Source organism: Microtus pennsylvanicus, chromosome 11 (genome assembly GCF_037038515.1).
Source record: "Microtus pennsylvanicus isolate mMicPen1 chromosome 11, mMicPen1.hap1, whole genome shotgun sequence".
Taxonomy (NCBI): domain Eukaryota; kingdom Metazoa; phylum Chordata; class Mammalia; order Rodentia; family Cricetidae; genus Microtus; species Microtus pennsylvanicus.
The window spans coordinates 5,016,148-5,033,082 of NC_134589.1; the positions used below are offsets into that span (position 1 = coordinate 5,016,148).

Genomic DNA, 16,935 nt, shown 5'->3' on the forward strand with positions numbered 1-16,935 from the left:
TGGAACAGATATGAATGAATTTAGGGCAGTTTCCTTGGCTTCAAATCCCTTTAGTACAAAGCTCTTTTAAATTGGGCTTTTAAATGCATTTTTCATGATTTCAAAATTCACTGCTACAGAGCATTTAGTAATGTTAAAATCCTTCTCAGGGCATCTACCAGAATATGAGACAAAAGGGACTCCCTTTTCATTTGCAAAGCCATCAAAAGGGAGAATGGTGGTTGCCAGTCTTATGGAAGCCTTTTCATGTTGGAGGAGGTGGGCTTGTTTGGTTACCGCCCAGCTAGATTAGACCCGAAATAATTACACAGATACTATATTATTTAAAACACTGCTTGGCCTATCTAACTTCTTATTGGCCAGCTCTTACATTTTAATTTAACCTATCTCCATTAATCAGTGTATTGCCATGTGGCAGAGGCTTACCAGCAAAGTTTTGTCATGTCTGGCTCTGGCAGTGGCTCCATGGCATCTCTTTGTCTCCACCCTCTTTTTCCTAGCATACAGCCTAGCTTTTCCTACCTAGTTCTGTTCTGCCCTTGCCATAGGCTGAAGTTCTTTATTCATTAACCAATAAAAGCATAGACAATAAACACATAGAAGGACTTCCCACACCATTTTCATAACACAGAATTGCTTGAGTATATATATTAGGGTATGCACTGCAGCTATGTGATGGATGAATAAAGTTCCATGTGTGACTTAAACTAGTTATGATGTAAACAAAAACTAGAATGCTCTTGCTGTGCTTACCATATCACAATTCAATATTTGGTTTCCAACAAAGATGCTATGGGGTAGCTATGACATATCCTTGATTTTTGTTAAATCCTTTGACAGCTAACCTTGATTGTTTTCATAATTTTTGTTAACTTAACACAAACCTAGACATATTTGGGAAGAGGGAATCCTAATTGAGGAGTTACTTTTCTCAGTAAGACCTGTGTGCTTGTCTGAGAGAGCATTTTTGTGACTGATGATTGATATGGCTAAGCCTAGTCCACTGTGGGTGCACCATCCCTAGGTGAGTTGTCCAGGGCTGAATAGAAAAGGTATCTCAGTAATACAGAGAAAGGACAACAAGCAGCAACATTCCATTGTGGTCTCTGTGTCAGTTCCTGCTTTGAATTTCATCCATGAGTTGTTGAAATCTATAAGCCCAATAAACCATTTCCTGTCCTGATTGGTTTTGGTCAATGTTTATCACAGGAATGGAAAACAGGATAGCAAAGTAGTCAACTTGATCATACCTCGAATCAACTAGGAGGCATACCTCTTGGAGGGTCTATAGAGCATTTCTGGATAGTATTAACTGAAGGAGGAAGACCCTTCCTGAGAATAGAAGACCATTCTGGACATAGTCTAGACATAAAGAGAGCAGAGGAAAAACAGTATTGCTTTTGAGTGTGACCATGCTATTGCTGCAGCTAATGCTGCTGCCATTTTACAGTGATATCACAACCCACCTTCTTGGGCTTTCCAATGAGGACTAAAGACCAGAAGCTCTCCAACAATCCTACAAGTCTTCAGCACCAGATTGGGACTTCTGAAGCACCCAGCCTCATGGTCTGAACAGCTACTGAGTTCTAAGCCCTTCGGGTGTGCAGGTACCCTTAGCTAGACTATGCATCCTGTTATCAGTTAAGCTAATTTAATAAATCCTTATGTACTTACTATATATATTCATTCTACTTGTTCTGTTTATTTAGAACATCTTAATATGAGCCATTACATGAAAATGATAGAGGCTTACAGACAATTGTTCTTATGCTTATTGATGAATATTTACAGTGGATCATTCTCAAAAGTGTCAAGCTCATTGTATCATTGATTGTTAATTACTGCCAGTCATATGCAATAATCGCTTTTCCCCAGGTTTCTACATGTGTGTTGAAAAGACAAAACACAAATGCCTTTGAATTCTTACACAATTTGGAGTCATGAAAAAAGATGATCTTTAGTATAGCATAATTTGTTCTCAATATTACAGTGTCAATAATGTTGGTAACAGTAGCTATGATGGTGTCTTCAGATCCAAGTGAAGAAAGAACAGAGTTGAACATCCCATGGATGAAACCTCCAGATCATATAGAAAAAAAAGAATGACTATTATCTAGCTTCATATAATCCTTACTTAAAGAATATGATCTCAGAAATATTGTATTCAGTTAGAACTTTTTTGAACTGAGTCAAACAATTTTGTTTCTAGTAGATAAAATTCTTCAGAGGATTGAATCGCATCTGCGAAAATTTCTGAACTTTTGGTTGTGCCAAAGAGATCATAGAACAAATAACTCTGAAGTGAGCCATAAGGAGATCCTTGATCCACACCCTCTGCCCTGCTCACAGGATGGAAAAAGTATAAGATAAACAAACAAATTTGTTCAGGGATTTTTTGAGGTACATTTAATGAAAACAAAAACAACAAACAAACAAAAACTAACCTCACTAATTTTTGGGAGCTTGAAAAATGACCCAGTAGTTAAGAACTCCTGCTACTCTTGCAGAAGACTTTGGCTCAGTCTCCTGTGTCTACATAGCAATTCATAACTGCCTATAACTTTATTTTGAAGGGATTCAATGCCATCTTCTAGAAGCTACAGGCTCCTGCTTGCAGTTGGTGCACATATATTCATACAGGGTCATGCGCGCGCGCGCACACACACACACACACACACACACATATTCTTATTTCTTTTTTAAAAAAATATTTATTTATTATGTATACAATATTCTGTGTGTACGCTTGCAGGCCAGAAGAGGACAGCAGACCCCTCTACAGATGGTTGTGAGCCACCATGTGGTTGCTGGGAATTGAACTCAGGACCTTTGGAAGAGCAGGCAATGCTCTTAACCTCTGAGCCATCTCTCCAGCCCCTATTCTTATTTCTTAAACAAAATGTTTAATACTAAATGCAGAGTTTAGAGGGATCCTACATTGTTTAAAGAAATTAGCATTTTGTTTACTTAAAACTTGTGTGTGTGTGTGTATACTTGTGTGTGTGTATGTATGAGTCTCTCTTTCTCTGTGTGTGGGTATATGTGTGTGTGTATGATGTATCCATATGTGTGGAGAGTAGGGTATTAGCCTTTTCATGAGTGTGTGGAGATCAGATGTTAATATTGGGTGTCTTCCTCTATTGCCATTCACTGTATTTTAATGAAAGACTGGGTCTCTCACTAAATCTGATACCAGCCACTGTGGGTAGATTGGCTGAGTGGCCACCAATACCTTTGGATTGATTTGATATGAGGTTGCTCCATACTGGGCTTTTATATGGGTTGTATTTGTCTGATCATAGGGTCTCAGACTTTCTTATAAAGTATTTTACCCATTTATCCATCTCCACAGTCCCTCTTTTGATTTTACTGGAGTATTTTTTGAAACTCAAGATTCCATCAACATTATTGAGTGGGTGTTAATTTCTACTGTGATGAATATTCCTTCAAAATTTTCTCATGGATTTCCATAATTCATTGTCTTTTAAAAGTCCATTTTATTTTTATCCTCTCGTTCGTGTTTCTCATAAAAGCAGTTGTAAATTTTTACATGCTGCATGATTTGTTTGGCTAATTATTCTCTGTGGAAGCAGACTAATCATGCTATCTAATTGTTCTTGAAAGCCTTTTTGTTTTTTTAAAGATCACTTTTGGGTACATGGTCTGACCTAAATCAATATTTTTCTGAAGATTTTTTACATATATCAGTATTCGTTTGTGATAAGCAAAACTAGTTCAGGAGAGTTACTTATAGGATGTACCCTTAACTCACTTTCTTCTCAAAAAATATGTTAATGAGAGTTTGAAAATGCCTCATGCATTTGACACTGGTGTTTGTTCATTATATATAATATTAACTTACATAAAGTTTAATACAACTATGCAATATCCTTTGACTCTATTTTCACCCATACCCCTTGTATTAGTTACTTTTATGTTGCTCTGAGAAAATAACATGACCAAAAGCAACTCATAGGAGAGTCTAGTTTGTATTACAGTTCCAGAGGTAGAGTAGTGGAGTGAGGTTGTATCAAAGTCTACCCTAGTAATATTCTGCTTACAGTAAAACTGTACCTTCTAAGGGTTCCATAATTCTCTCTAAACAGAGCCACCTAACTGATGTGATAGTCCCCTCTGTATGCTGTGATTACTATTAATGAATAAAGAAACTGCTTTGGGGGCTGGAGAGATGGCTCAGTTGTTAAGAGCATTGGACCTGAGTTCAATTTCCAGCAACCACATGGTGGCTCCCAACCATATGTAATGAGATCAGGCACCCTCTTCTGGCCTGCAGGCATACGTGGAGGCAGAATGTTGTATACGTAATAAATAAATAAAATCTTTAAAAAAATTTAATGCAAATATTTGTAAAGTCCAAATTCCAAATGGAGTAAAGACTCCTAAACTAATAGATATTATAAAAAGAAAAAGAAAAAAAAGAAACTGCTTTGGACCTATAGCAGGGCAGAACTTTGCTAGGTGGGAAAAACTAAACTGAATGTTGGGAGAAAGAAAGGCAGAGTTAGAGAGATGCCATGGAGCTGCCACCAGAGACAGACACTGGGAACTTTACCCAGTAAGCCACTGCCACGTGACAATACACAGATTGATGGAAATGGGTTAAATTAAGATGTAAGTGTTAGTCAATAAAAAGTTAGAGCTCATGGGCCAATCAGTGTTTTAAATAATGTAGTTTCTATGTGATTATTTTGGGGCTGAGCAACCAGGAACTAACTAGTGGCCTCCTTACAGCACCCAGTGTGTGGGGGGGGACAAAGTATTTCAATATGTGAGCCTATGTGGACATTCCTCTTCAAACTACTACAATGTCCCTTATTCTCCTCTCTACTCCATTCCTGTTGGTCCTCTTTATTCTTTCTACTTTCACAACACATGGTTTTATATATCTATAAATAAGAGAAATGTGATATTTGTCTTTCTGAGTCTTCCCTTATTTACTTCATATTATAATCTCCAGTTGTATCCATTTTCTCCAAATGGCCTCTTTGCATTCTTTCTGTTTGTTTAATGATTTTGCTTCTCTGAGAACTTCTCAGGTGAGCATTGAATCTACAACACTCCTGCCACTCCCCCCCCCCAACTCCTGTCATTTCCCCGCCTCTCAAGATCATAATTCTCATTTAACTGTTATTGCTACATGTGCATACATATGTACAAATAACTCACTGAAACCATTTAGCTTTGGTCGTATGTGCACATGTGAAGACAAGTCTTATAGTCTACTGAGTAAGATCCTGGATTTCAAGTCCTCCCTGAAAGGCTTGGAATTTCACTTGTTACAAGTCCAGTAATATAATCATCATGTTACATTTTTTTTACATTTACATCTTTTGTAAGTCACACATCTCTGCTCTTTTTCTTTTTCTTGGCAAAGATACACTTAGCCCATCCCCAGTGCTCACTCTTGTATTGTTTGTCATAAACAAAGAAAAGAACATGCTAGTAGTGGACTTTAAAAGTTCTTCCAATGATCCTCTTGCTCCGCCTTTCATTATGATTTTCTGTCTTGGCTACTACTTCTATTTTAATTCAATCCTACATTAGCATCTCTAATAGAATTAACAGTCTTCAAACATTCAAAAACACAGCTCTTCTGAATAGCCACTGTTCTGGAAACTTGAACCTTGGAAGTAGTCTGGGGAGAGTTTGCATGTAGATAAAAAGGGAAAAGGGCAGAAGACCACAAGCAGCCACTGATAGGATATTGCTGCAGCACTCCTGTGACTCCCTGGCATCTGTGGGCTCCACATTTAAATTCTTGGCTCCTCAGATGCACCCAAGACCAAAGGCAAGGGTAGAGTTCACCCTGCTGTAACAATGGATGAAAACATTCTGGAGAAGAATAGAAGCTAAAACACATTTAAAAAAAGTACTGCTGTGTGAAGATGGGTTCTGAGAAGTAGGAGGAGAAAAGCTGCAGCCTGTCCCTGCCCACACTCCTGGCAACCTCGTAATGAGAGCTCATTTGCAGCCAGCTTCATCATCTGGGTAAGTTTCTCCTGCATGGCTAGGGTAGCAGACTTAAGCATTGACTTTGCTTACTCTTTGCTTTGTTTGCCAGACACAGCTTCTCTATTTGCCCCCAACTACTTATCACTTGTTTAGGCAATACTAATCCTGTACATTGCAGAAAACGTAGCAGAGTATTTGGTCTGATGAAAGAGTATAATATCAGGGTCATTGTCCTGGTTAGCTTTAGGTCAACTGATACAAGCTAGAGTCATTTGGGAAGAAGGTCTCTCAACTGAGAAAGAAATCTCCTTAAGATTGGCCTGTAGGCAAGTCTGTAGTAAATTTTCTTAATTAGTGATCCAGGGTGGAGGTCCAGCCCATTGAGGGTAGTAGCACCCCTGAGTAGGTGGTCCTAGAGGTGTAAGAAAGCAAGATGAGTGACCCAGCAAGAACACTCCTCCCTGGATTCGGCTTTAGTTCCTGTCTCCAGCTTCCTTCTTGTTCGAGTTCCTGCTCTGATTTCCATGGAAGATGTACTGGAAAGTATAAGATTAATTAAACACTTTCCTCCCAAAGTTGAATTTGATCCTGGTTGGTTATCTCAGCAGTAGAAAACTGGGTTTTCCCTTTGCTTTACCAAAAAATGTTCAGTAGCTTGAATATATGACTCCTAATCCAAGCCTTCCAATTGAGATTGAGACAAAGTACTTACAGTGCTAGCACTTGTCAGCCAGACTCAAACCACAGAATGCTGCTCCTTGCAACTCAGCTCTTGAGGCTATTTTTCCATGATGCAATAGCCCTTTTAGGTTCCTTTGAACGAAAACTCACTAGCAGAACTGTCCCAATTGGAGCATTGCTGACATCTGCACAGGCTGAAAACGTGTCCTGCAGAGACAAGGTCTTTGATACCAGAGACATTAGTTATGGGGCTGTCACTGTTGTTGCCCCTTGCAAGGAGGAGAATTAAAGTGTATTCACACTAGGTCATGTGTAAATTTATGCTGTTTTTACTGGCTCTTAACCTTTTTCCTTCCAGGAATTGTTAAGTTCCTCTGAAGTCATATATTAGCCCTTGGGTCTGTTCTCACCAAGGGTGACTGTTTGACGGTAAGGTCTCTCAGTAGCTCAACAGAATAGAAGTCAGCTCATGCAACTGGTTCCCTGGAAATTACGTAAGAGAAATAAATACCTTGGTATTTCAGAAAGGAAATTATGAAACTCTCAGCAAACATGGATTCATAGACTCTCTTAAGCTCTCCTGTGAGAAAAAAAAAAGGGCTCTTGAGCATCATGGATAAAGTCTTTTGCATGAGAGACCTCCAGGTCTTAACTTCTAGAAATATGACCTAGAAGGAGGTTCAGATGCATTAGAAAGAAGGAGTATCTGTCCATTCCTAGAAGTTTTTCTTTATTCTATCCTGCTCCTTTCAATCTTTTTCTTCCTCTTTCTTCCCTTATTTTCTTCCCCCTCATTTATTATACTCATCTCCATCTTCCTCCTGCTATCCTCCTCATCCCTCCTCCTCTTCCCTTTTTCCCCCCTTCTTATCAACAAGTCAACTCATCAAGAATTGCTTTCCCATTATGATGAAATATTCCTACACTGATCTATTTTCCTTCCAGACTGAATTGTTTCATCCTGTGAGTCTGGCTAGGCTTACTTTGTCAGATGTGCCTGCTGCTTTTCTGGCATGTTCCTTTGACATGTGATGCTTTTTGGATGAAGCTAGAATCATGCAAATCTTGAGCTTCATTTAAAGAAATGAACCGAATGCAAAAATATAGTAACAGTTGTACATAAGACTTACCTGGATCACTGCTACATTTGTGTTTTAATTTTTGGGGGGTAGATCTTGAAATAACATAGGGGCCATGGAGAGGAGAAATCAATGATATGGAACAACAAACATACAAGGAAAGAGGAGCAGCGAACATACAAAGAAAGAAGATAGACCATTGCAACTGCTGAGCTAATTTCTGTGCACACATCACTTCGGGAGGAACAGAGATTTATTCTGAGTCCAGGATTAAGGCGACTTTTATAAATCTCCGTCCTGTTGCCTGGATTTCGCAACTATGGATACAGCATTGGTGACTAAGATCAAGCCCACTGTGCTAATCAACACTGTGACTAGGCAGATGTTCCGATTGCTCCTAGAAAGAATTATAAAGAAGATTGTCATTCTGTTCTTCTCTGCTGTTCAACTCCTCCTTAGCTTGTATTGTTACTGGAAGGTTGAAACCGTTTAGCTTCAGATCTTTGTTGGTGAGCCAGCCTTCCAAAGCTTTCTGAGGGAGGTGTCAGTATCTATTTAGGATTTTTCTCACTTCCAATGTAGAAAAAAAAATGTGTGTGCCGTGGGTGCAGTGGGTTAGTAGGCGACTTTTAAAGATGCAAATTGTGAAATGTAACTGGACTTAGAGCATCATGAAATCAGATTCATCGAAGGGTGTTTGAAATGACCACTGATTTTTCTGCCAAAACATATCATTGCAAACCAAAGTCTGGCCCTCTCCTTTCTCCTTTCTTTATAGGGTTTGCATATGTCTAGATCTCTCTCTCTCTCTCTCTCTCTCTCTCTCTCTCTCTCTCTCTCTCTCTCTCTCTCTCTCTTAACACATTCAGTATAACCTTTCCTTAACAGATAACGTTTATATATAAAATGATGCACAGGAAGAGCAATAGATTTTCCCAAGTGGGAAATCAATTTTTTTCAAGGAGCTATTTGGAAGCATTGCATGTGTTAACACATAAACAACATTTAATCTCAACAAATGTGAAAGCTAGTTCTCCTGAGTCCTATTGACCAAGGCGCCTTAAAAGCCACTGTGTGTCTGCATGGCTTCAGCAGGCAGGCTGAGAAATGGCCACCAGGCTGCAGAAAAGGCATTATTTATGGTGTCAGTTACTGCTTTATTAAAACTTGATGAGTCAGTTAGGCAAACCACACCAAAGAATAAACTGCTGTCTAAATGAAAGCTTTAAAATGAGATCCTTACTGATAAAGATGATCCAAAGCTGAGGCCCTGGTGATAGAATATTAGTCTGTAAGGAATTTAGAGTCCATCGCTAACCTCAAAAACAATTTCTCATGTGTGGAACTCATTTAAATGTTGTGGATACTTAAAATAGAAAGACTGCAGCTCAAGCCTCAGCACAAGGGAAGAAATACCTGGATCTGATCTTCACAGGTCAGTTAAAATATCAAAACACTTGCAAAATGAGCAATGATATTATTTGAATTTTTAAAAATAATATCATACTTTACAGCTACCTTGTTACTGCCACTGTTGCTGGTGATACTTGAGTATGCCTCTTTGATTTTTCTTATGATTTTAATGCCAGTTTTAATGATTTGTAACCTATAAAGAATTACTTTGACTCTGGGAGGGAGGATGTATGCTTAGGGATTCAGTGCTAGAGAAAACCCACAGATACTGATCAGATCTATTTTAAAAATAGGAAGCATGAAATCTGAGCCAAACAATTAGAGCTGGGTACTGTACAAAGAACAAAAAGTCAAAGTTTATTTCAGAGTCATGGAAATGATTTAGGGAGAAGTAGTAAGTGACTCTCTATATAAGTCCTTCTTTGTTTGCTGAATAACGCTTGTAGGGAAACCATGAGAGTTATATCCTGCACAGTGAAGTGCAGGGGATGGGAGATGTTAGATTTGGCTTAGAGTTTGTGTCATCAGACTGCAAACTTGTGAGCAGGTTTACCAGAACATAATTTTTATGTCTCTATTTTTTTCTGAACTTAAAATGATGATTTGGGGAATGATAGTTACAAAAAAAAAAGGGGGAAAAAAAGAAAAAAACCGACAACAACTAAAACAAGACACACAAAAAGGAAGGTAAGATGGTATGGGTATAGCCAGGGGCCATAGATGAAGAAATGCCAGTTTGATTAATGTCCCAGTCTCCCTGCACCAACCCTTATTCTTGTGAGGGATTTGTAGAGTTTGTGCTCTGTGAAGAATTAACTGCTGATTGGTTGTTCTTCACATCTAAAAATCTACCCAGATTTTATGTTTCTGTGAGTACTTCTTTAAAAAAACCATGTGTGTGTGTGCGTGTGTGTACACATTTAGGTGGGAAGTGTGTGTGTATATGTGTGCATGCATGACAGAGGTCAATATCCACTCTTCTTCCTCATCATTTCCTTATCTTCTTTTGATTTGAGACAGCATCTTTCACTGAACCTGGAGCTCACCTATTGAGTAGACTGACTAAACAGCAATCCCAGTGATTTTCAAGTCTCTGCAATGCCAGAGCTGAGATTTTATGCATGTGCTACCATGCCCTCTCCAGCTTTTTACATGATCACCAAGGATCTGAGCACAGGTGCTAGTGCTTGCATGACACTCACCTCCCTACTGGGCTGACTTCCTAGCCATCATGAAAATTTTCAAATGTGGACCGTCAACCAAAAAGTGCATTTGCTTTCTGCCTTTGATTTCTTGCTAGCCTGCATCTTCAGCCTTGCCCAGGACGCACTCCCTTTTCCTCATTTGCTTGCATTTCATTTATCACTGTAGTGTTTAGTCAGACACTGCAGAAGATTTATAGGTTATTTAAAAGATTGATGTACACATGGCTTAGTCTTCCAAAGCTACATCCATTGACTATGAAATTTTCAGTATCATTAGATACAGTTGTAGTGTAAATAACTACCTTTGTTTAGAAAATCAATAGGTCTCATGAATTTCAAATATGTGATTTCCAATACCAGTGACATTTTTTTTTCATAGATACTAAGTGGCAGCCTCAAGTTTCAAAGTCGTACCGGGGGCAAGAGGTATGACCCTCTTCTCAAAACATTCCTCCTGAAGTATACCTCTCTTCAAAATCCAAAGTTTGTAACTTAAAACTCAACACCTTGAAATTTAAAGTAATGAGGATTGAAATTCAGGTGGCTTGGAAGTCTTTGACCTAGTCATTTCACAGCTAGAAATATATCCAAAGAAAATGAGAAAGATGAAGATAAACACTAATTTTCATAGATAATTAAAGTATTCTTTCAAAGGGAAAATCCAAATACGAATGTAAACATAGAAGACTCAGAGATGACTATATGCTTATGTATTATGGGCACAAATGTCATTAAGTTTGTCTTTCAGTGATTTTAATTGCATCAAATATTCATAAGTAAAATATTAATCATGATTTTAAAAAGATGACCCATGTGTTCTTAAATTTAGTTAACTTAATGATGAAAACGATGCAGAGACGGAGGGGAAGGGAAGAAAATCCTACACACCTGAAGTTTATTTACCTCAATCAAGGAGAAAAGAGCTTCTTTCATTCATCGTTTTTATTTTTCACCACAAATCTACATTTTATTTTTAATCTTTTTTAAATATTTTCTGTGTATGAGCTTTTGCCTTCATATGTGTCCATGTACCTTATGAGCGCAGTGAGTTCACAGACCGGAAGAGGCAAGCCATACCCTGGAACTAAAGTTCCAGAGGGTTGGGAGCCACTGGGTGGCTGTGGGAGTGGAATCAGGTCCTCTGGAGAAGGAGAGAGTGCGCTTAACAGCTGACTCATCTCTCCAGCTCCACATATCTCCATTTCCAATTGGTTTTAAAATCATTTAATGTTTTGCAGGGAGCGTACACTGTATTTTTAAAAAATGGAGGAGTGTCTAAGACAGCATCCTAAAACCTAAGCTTTCAAGAATACAGATTTTCTTTTCAAAGTATCATTACAGTGTATTTGACTGATTCAAATATATTTCACACTTTTTTTGCATATACTGGTGAGTCTTGGCTGTCTATTTCTTTGATGCTAGTAAAAGTTAAGTTGGGTGAGTCTTATGATGCCCCAGCAAGTTATTTTAAAGGCAAAGAGATATCAATGCAAGTGTTTTAGACTTTGAATTTAGTTGCTAATTGTAATAGAGGTTACTCTGTACTGTATTAGGGAGGGCCCACGGTTCTAGAAGTAAGTGCATCTTCTATAGGTGTGCACCTTCTGTAGTCCACCAAAGGCATTTGTGTCTCTTTAGACCCAGTTTTCTCTAAGAGCATCATCCCCTTGCCTCTTCTCCTCTCTCCTTCTTCCACTCTTCCCTAATTTTATGATCTCCTTGAGTTTATGTCCATTTGATACTGAGCCACTGGGCATAACGCTTTATGAAGTACAACAGCAGCATTTGCCGTTTGGCAAGTTCTCCATCCACGCTGGCTCCCTACTGATCTCCTTGCTAAACTTTCATCGCTCTTATCAAAGCATGGCACTGAGCCTCGAGCAGTAAGGCTTGCCCATCCCCAGTGGCAGTAGTGATGATACAAATAATTAGCATTTTTTTCTCAGCTGGATTCTACTCAGCCAGTGACTTGTGCTGACGGCAGAATCACCCAAGTCTAAGAAGCTGTCATTCATGGTGAGAGAGGAAACGAGAAGACTGTAGGGCTCACTATCTTTGTGAGAGCTAGCACTGCACAGATAATAAAAACAAAATGGTCCTTGTAATCACTGGGTTAAGAACAGTAAATTAAGACCCGGCTCTGTGATGAACTTGATATTTTCAGAGTGTAATAATCTCATGTACCTGAGGTGAACAAGGGCTCCCAGACCATGACAAAAGAGCTGATATACTAAATAATAACCCATCTGACCTGGAAGTGGAGGCTTCCTAAAGAACAGACCCATTTGTTATTGGTGTTAACAGATCTGGTGGGAAGTGAAGACCTTTAATAATACGTCATCCCAGTCAGCAAAGGTGTTTGCTGAGTGAATAAGTACGGTTGTGCTACGCGTACACCTATTAACACACAAATAGTTCCAAACACAGAGACACCTTCCTTACTCAGAGCTCTTCCTGGACTATTCACTGTTCACAATGTAACAAATACTGTGTGGCATTCAATTGGTGTGCAAAGCTAAAATGTATGTCTTAAATAGATCCAGAAAACTGACCAAGATAAGGTAACTTGAAATTCTGCTCAGACTGTCTAAAAAAAAAAATACATCTTTAGATTTGTTAGATCATTTTTCTTTTTATTCACTGTATATTTCCTAACAGTCTTGGTTATATAACATCTCAGCCTAGCAGAGATTAGAATCAAGTAATTCAACACAGCATGGTTCCAGCCTGAGATAGTCACAACACACTAACACAAGAAAAATTGTAAAGTGAAGGTTTTCTCTGATGGGGAAAGAAGGTTAGGCAAAAAGTCTTACATACAGGGAGTCCGGTCATTTGCTGTAAGAAAATGATTCTCCTGTTCTCTGATGGGCCTGATGTGTTGCAGGTAAAAATTAGATAGCCTGAAGTAGTTATTATATAATCATATTGAATATACTAGCATGACTGTTTGCCCCTGCAGCACTGTATTTGACATAAATTTTGCTCATGGTCTCCTAGTGTTTGCTTCTAGTGATTCTGGATCCAAGGTGAGAGGGAGCATCATGGCAACAAGAGCATGTGCCATAGGCTACTCATCTCCCAGTGAAAAGAAACAGAGAGGTGCAGAGACCAAAGACTGTGAGGTCCCACCTTCTAAAGTCTCTCTTTCTGCTAGCCAAGGACCATATCTTCTACAAATGAGCTACAGAGGACATCTCATATTCAAACTATAACACTGAGTCACTATGCAAGCCATTTTTTAAATAAAGAATTTCTATTTCTTCTGTTCATTTCACCATGAAACTGACTTTCGTGGGGAGTAACTTGCACACTTGCCTAAGTGCAAAGTGACTAGAATATAGAAGTAAAATGACGTATCAATGAAGTTTGAAAATCTGGTTATGGGTAGGTACAAACAAACATATGGGCTGGGCAATGGTGGCACAATACTTTAATCCCAGCACTCGGGAGGCAGAGGCAGGCAGATGGATCTCTGTGAGATCGAGGTCAGCCTGGTCTACAAGAGCTAGTTCCAGGACAGACTTCAAAGCTCAAGAGAAACTCAGTTTCAAACATATGGAAAATATTTTAGTAGCAGAAACAGAGAAAAATAAGGTATATGAGGGGTAAGTTTAGAGTGTTAATGAACAGAAGTCTAAGTGTAATAATTCAGAGAAAATAATTTCCAACCTTTCAAACTTCCTCAGAGAAGCTATGATGCAAGATGCTGTGCTCCCAGCTAAGCCAGATCTGCCTCCCCCCTCCCCAAAGCATCTCCATTGTGGTGCAAAACAATGTTTATGGAGTACTTTCATTCTTGGACATAGAGACACTCAGTGAGGATGCAGTATTCAAAAGTTCACAAGCACACTTGTGATTTCATCAACATAGAGAGAGGTGGACATCACGGGTACATGAAGACATGAAAACAAACAGGCAGCAAGGTTGCCTTGTGGTATGTTTTCAATATCCTCAATACCAATGTATATGACAATGTGTTTTGTGGTTTGTTTTTTTTTTCTATTTTAGCATTGGGTCATTTAACTGTTTTACTTGTTTGTTGTCTGGCATCTAAAGAAAAAAAAGTAAAAGAAAAAGAAAGAAAAAAAGAAAAGCAAATGTAAACACCTGGGGAAAAATATTGTTTCTTTGACTTTGTGCCTAGTAGTTATTTATTATTTTAAAAGTCTGTCAATCAAGATCAAAATGAAGATTAAGTATGATGAGAATGGTAAATAATATTAATTTTCAAAGACAAAGCAGCTTTCCAATAAAGATGCCGTTCAGTGTTTAAAGTACCACCTTAGGAGGCTTTGTCTAATAGTGCATGTGTTCCTGTTTTTTAAGATGTGTGTGAAGGAAAGATTTATGCTTCTAGTGAGACAGCCACTCTCTGTGTCACATGGCCATGCACAATCGAATCTCTCATCCAGAGTCTGACTAATATTATTATATTATAGGTGGTTGCTGTAGAGGGACTCAGTGAGAGCATAACTGTCATTTCCTTGGAAAACATTAATCCACAGATGGACCCCAACACCCAACTGCCACAGTACTCAATACTAACGGGAAGTGTGTGTGCACGTGTGTGTGTGTGTTAAATAAGACCTGAGTCAGTCCAAAAAAAAAAAAGAGGTATACTGACTAGAAAAATCTGAACCACTCACTGCTCCAAAAAAAGAGCATATTTATCAAAGCCAATGCTTTGGCAGCCTAGAGTTTTCCTAATAGAGACAAAGTGAAAAGGTATTTATTAATTAAAATGCACAGTTACGTTCTTTTTTAAATGCAAGGGAGATATGTACGTCTATCTATCATATACAGAAAACGTTTTAGTCAAAATTAAATCTTTCATGTTTGTTTAACTAAACAATGAGGGGAAAGGTTTTATTAAGACTGGGAAATTGCTCGTAAAAAATCTAATTTTCCTGAACTTTCTCCTCCAAGATACCTGCCGTGTGGCCTGTTATTCATCCAGACTCTTGGGAGAGGAGTGAGAATAAAATTGGTGGTTGACAGAAAGACCAAGGCCTGTCTTTTATATGCCTCTACAGCTAAAAATATAATACAAACAAAAGTATAGAATACTGTGCTCGTTTCTTTAATGATTTTCCTGTCTCATGAGGCTGTTTTGGCCTGGGGTTTATTCATTTTACTGAGTAGAATATGAAAAGAAAGCAACTGCAAACCAAGATTCTAGAAAATACTTGCCTTTTCTGGGTAGTGGAGTTATTTTAAATAGAGAGTCTTACCTGTGGGAGCCGGGGATGGGGGTGTTCATATAGTTTGAAAAATTCTTCAGCATATACTTATGCTATTAACCACAACGCAGAAGAAAAAAAGAGAAAAAATGTAAGTGAGCTGATAACTCTCTCTCTAGGCCTTGGCTAATGAAGAGTTACTTTATTCCCGGTCTCTCGATTTGGGCTTCAAACTGGGTTCTATTGTAGTCATCTTCATTGCAGATTTAATCCAAGCTATTTGTAAATAATACATGGCTTAATATATGATAAAGGAGACCTAGCTCCCTTGTGGGAGACAATATCCCTGTATACAAAGTTTTAAAAGGCAACCCTCCATAACCGACTTGGTGTAAAGGCAGTCCCAACTAACGAAACACCATTTGGCTCTCAAAAAAAACAGTCGCGGGGTTTGCATGACCTGTTCCACACCCTCTTAAGTGCTAGGAAAAGAGACAGGCTCAGTGAGACAAAATGAAAATCTATCCGCATTTCACCAGCACCTCCTAGGGGCCACGTGAGGATATGAGACTAGGATGAGGGTATCCTGCAGCAACTCAGAATTGTTCCTCTCCGTTCTCCTCTTGTACCCTGCTTGTACAACCAAGAATGAGAAATACTTTGTAGAGTCGTTTGGTGACTCAACCCAGTCTTTAGGGGTTTAAGCAAAAAAGGTACGCGGAATGCTGTGGAACGTTTGAAGCGCAATCAGGAAGCCGGACTGCAAACTCCGTGGAAGAGAAGAAAGACTCCTAAACGCTGTTCTTTCGCTATGACACCGTCGTACTCATTGAAAATAAGCGCTCAGTTTACACACTCAGATAAGGATTCATTTCTAAAAGGTTAGGGTGGAGGCGCAGTTAAAGCCATAGCTGATTTTTGAGGGTCTGCGATCTCTTGCCTTGTTGCTTGGGAAAGAGGGCTGGGAGGCGCTGGTGCGAGGGCAGAGCTGAGAGTCTGGAGGACTCTGTTCCAGAGAATTCATTACTCTCTAATTGTTCTGATTTTACATGAGCAGAGCGTGCCAGGCGGTGGTGGGGCGAGAGATCGAGGGCGGACAAGGCGAGAGGAACCAGCGGCTCCCTCCCTTCCCCCCCACACCCTCCCCCGAGAAGTCCAGGCGCTTTCTGTAAGTAATTCACCACCGTTCGGGCAGAGAAACAGCCCAGTCAGACAGGACATCTCTATACTGGTGCGCATCTAAATCTTGCTGGGGCACTGAGTGCGGGTCCCTGGACACTTTTCGCTGTTTAATTAGCGGATTACCCGCGAGCTGCTGTTGAAAGCGCTGTGATTTCGAAGGTCTCTATGCAGGAGAAGGGATAGAGGGAGACGCACCCCAGTGATCATTCATTCCCTCCC

At 39.2% G+C, this 16,935-nt stretch overlaps 1 long non-coding RNA gene across 1 annotated transcript in view; it reads right to left on the reverse strand.

Annotated features, from left to right (window-relative positions):
* LOC142859705 (uncharacterized) overlaps nt 1–16,692 on the reverse strand; it is a 57,764-nt gene extending 41,072 nt beyond the window's left edge. Inside the window, exon 1 of the long non-coding RNA XR_012912233.1 lies at nt 15,586–16,692. This is a non-coding gene — a long non-coding RNA (uncharacterized LOC142859705). The remainder of the gene's footprint in view (nt 1–15,585) is intronic.
* Nucleotides 16,693–16,935: the final 243 nt, after the last annotated feature.